At 47.2% G+C, this 3,686-nt stretch overlaps 1 pseudogene; it reads right to left on the bottom strand.

Moving 5' to 3' along the window:
- Nucleotides 1-996: 996 nt before the first annotated feature.
- LOC102978968 (zinc finger protein 239-like) lies at nt 997-2,114 on the bottom strand (annotated as a pseudogene).
- Between the last annotated feature and the right edge of the window lie 1,572 nt (nt 2,115-3,686).

Genomic DNA, 3,686 nt, shown 5'->3' with positions numbered 1-3,686 from the left:
CCATGTGACAAAGAGAACCATCCATGCTGCTCCAAAAATCACTGGTGGTTCTCACAACTGTCCTCATCTCAGGGTGACCTCAGGAGCCACCAAAAATCCTGACATTCAGGACTCAACATTAGTCCCACAGAGCCCTACAGTCTACCCTAGGTGGCCTTGGACAACAAACTGGACCGAAACTGGAGTGAAAACTATTCTCTTCCATGATGCTAACCTCACTGAGGTATACGAAGTTTGGAACACTCACAAAACCTGTTCCTCGTCATCCTGACAGTCTAATTTGGTTCTCAACACCAGTCTGACAGTGAACAAACCCCAAGATGAAAGGTGGCTTAAATAATAGTCTTTATTATGGTATAGAGCAGAGCAAACTGAGGCAGATAGTTCCCAAACAGAGTGACTTGGACCTAGAAAAACCGATCCTGAGCATGATATGAGACAATGCCATCAAAGAAGTTGAAGGTCTGTGAGCCACCAGCAGAACCCAGACTGGATTCCCATAGTCAAAGTTGCTTTGGTCCTGATGGGACCAAAAAAGAATGACAACACCCGAGTGCTCAGGCTATTCATGCATTTCTGAGGGGATAAGAGAGCACAAAGGTCTACCTATCCTGATCCACACTGAGGTGACTTGTGCCAAGTATGGGGATCTGCCACCTGGGAGAGGTAAGAAACTCACAGTGACATTAAGTCAGAAAGTACAGCATAGCTCCTTAAAAGCTTCCTACGACCCTGGTACTCATAGGCAATCTGCACACTAGGGCTATTCAGATGTATGGCATTCAACTTCCAGCTGATGACTCCCTCACAGAGCCTATTCAGTATGATGTATTAACTAAGGAGACAGCTCATTCACTGCTCTCCTCATCTCATTTGAAGGCTTTTCTCCAGTATGAACTTTCTGGTGATGAATGAGGTTAGACCTTCAGCTGAAAGCTTTCTTACATTCACTGCGCTCATAGTGTCTGTCTGGGCTGTTAAGTTTCTGGTGCTCAGTCAGAGCAGACCTTTGACAGAAAACGTTTCCACATTGGCTGCACTGCTGAGGCCTTTCTGTGATGTGAACTTTGTGGCGTTGAGTAAGCTGGGTGCTTTGGCTAAAGAATTCTTCACATTTAGTGCATTCGTGGTTTTTCTCCATTGTGAGCTCTGGTGCTTAATAAGAGTAGAGCTTTGGCTAAAACGTTTCCCACATTCACTGCACTTATAAGCCTTTGCTCCAGTGTGAACTCATTGGTGTGAAATGAGACTAGAGTTTTGGCTAAAATGGTTCCCACATTCACTGCACTTCTAAGTCTTTGCTACAGTGTGAATTCTCTGATGGACTTTAAGGTGGGAGCTTCGCCTAAAGAACTTTCCACATTCACTACACTCATAAGGCCTTTCCCCAGTGTGAATTCTTCTGTTTAATGAGACTGGAGATGTACCTAAAGACTTTCCCACATTCACTGCACTCATAGGGCCTCTCTCCAGTGTGGATTCTCTGGTGCTGAACAAGCATGTGTTTACAGCTGAAGGCTTTCCTGCATTCTTCACATTCATTAGGCCTTTATCCAGTGTGGACTCTGGTGCTGAACAAGTATGCTTTTAGTGGTGAAGGTTTTCCCACATTCACTGCACTCATAAGGCTTGGCTCCATTGTGAATTCTCTGGTGCACAATAAGTTGAGAGCTTTGGCGAAAGAACTTCCCACATTCTCTACACTCATAAGGCCTTTCCCCTGTATGAATTCTTCTATGAGTAATGAGGCTGGAGTTGCATCTAAAGACTTTACCACATTCACTGCACCCATAAGGCCTTTCTCTATTGTGGATTCTCTGGTGCTTAAATAGTATGGGTTTACAGGTGAAGGTTTTCCCACATTTGCAGCACTCATAAGGCCTCTCTCCAATGTGGACTCTCTGGTGCTGAGCAAGCCTGGACTTCTGGCAGAAGGCTTTCCCACATTCGTGGCACTTATACTGCCTTTGTCCATTGTGAGAGGCCTCCATACACTCAGTGTCCTTTTGTGGAGTGACCTGGTGCTGGAGAAGGCCAGAGGTACCAGGGAAATCCTTCCCAGGCTCCTGGCATGTGAAAGACTTCTTGCATGCACGGACTGTGTGGCTCTTCATAAAGGTCTTACCCACATCTCTTCTAAAGAGTTTCTTTCCACTGTGCTGGTGAAAGTTCACACCTGCCCCACACAGTTTCTAACTAGGGTTTGTGCCAAGGTCCTCAGCTAGATGCAAACCACCTTCTAAGTACAGGCAGAACCTCTGCCAGGGATAGGACTTCAGGGTGGACAGGTCTGTCTTTGAAGTATTTATTGGTGGCACTTCTACAGAAACTTTCTGCTCAGAAAGTGTCTCCTCATCCTCTGCTCTATGCCAACACCCAGGTGAAAGACACAGGAGGGGGTGGAACACACAGAGGAGCTGGGGTCCACAACTCACTCCTCTGGGAATGGTTTTCACCAGGGCCTTGGCTGCTGGTAACACGTGTGCTGTGTGGAAAGGTGTGGCCAGGCACAGGAAAATCTGACTGTCACTGAGTAGCTGTGTTCAAGGACTATTTTAAGGATAGGTGGGGAATTCATGACACATTAATCTAGGCCAATATTGGGGAGCACATCAGAGTGAGGATGGAGAAGACCACTAAAGAGTGGAAGACAGACAGGTGAGGGATAATCCTGGGTTCAAATTCAGAGTTGAAATGACAGAAGGAGCAAAGTATCAAGAATGGGTAGGAAAGATAGAAATGAGGTACACAGTCACTGGCCTTGGCCCTAAAACATTGTGGGGCACAGGACGTGTTTCTGATATGATCTGAACCCAGCCATGATATCACTTCTTCCTCCTGATGCCAATCACCAAGGCAGGTCCCACTTTGGGTCTCTCTAGCTGTGCCTGGAGTCATGTCCACTCTGTCACATACCCAGGATTCACTTCCCAGCTCCAGTTGGAAAACAACATGGGACCTAAAAGATGAAAGTCTCAGCCTTGGCAACCACAGCACAGCCGACAAGGAAGCAGTAATAGAGATGTGGTCACTATCTAGCCAATGACGCAACAAGTGGCAAAGGTCTCCAGGATCACATCACGGTACAGGAGTCTCTGGACCTCATCAAGAAGCCTCCATTCCTCCTGGGAAAAAGTACACAGCCACGTCCTCAAAGGTCACAGAGCCCAGTGCAGGGTTCATAAGTGGTTCTGCTGAATGTGGAACCTGAATCGGACCCATCAGCGCAGCCCTCCCAGCACAGTCTGTGGGCGAAGCAAGGGCCCAGTCCCGGTGGTCCCTGTCCCAGCCCCGAGACAGAGTCAGGGCGGATGGCACCCACACCGAGCCTCAGACTCCCCCTCAGAGCAGCCAGCACAGCGCCCTCTCGGCTCCCTGACCTCACGCCGGCCCAGGGCTGCGAAGCTCACCACCGGTAAACAGACCCGAGTTTACAAAACGTCTCCCACCGTCCACGCTGGAAAACCCTCCCACCTTGCTGATTTTTAATGTAAGTTCTATTTAAATGGACAAAATATAAAAAAAACTCATATATGCACACACTGTATGTAATCAAAGAATTTTACGTGTAAACAAGTAGTTGATGAAAGTATAGCATATGGTCTCAATGACACTTTGCTACAGAGTGAGAACTTATAAGGCCCATCATCTCTAAGATTGCATTCCCAATGTGTTAATAGAATAAG

Source organism: Physeter macrocephalus, chromosome 7, assembly GCF_002837175.3.
Source record: "Physeter macrocephalus isolate SW-GA chromosome 7, ASM283717v5, whole genome shotgun sequence".
NCBI lineage: Eukaryota > Metazoa > Chordata > Mammalia > Artiodactyla > Physeteridae > Physeter > Physeter macrocephalus.
This window is presented reverse-complemented; position numbering and strand designations above follow the sequence as displayed.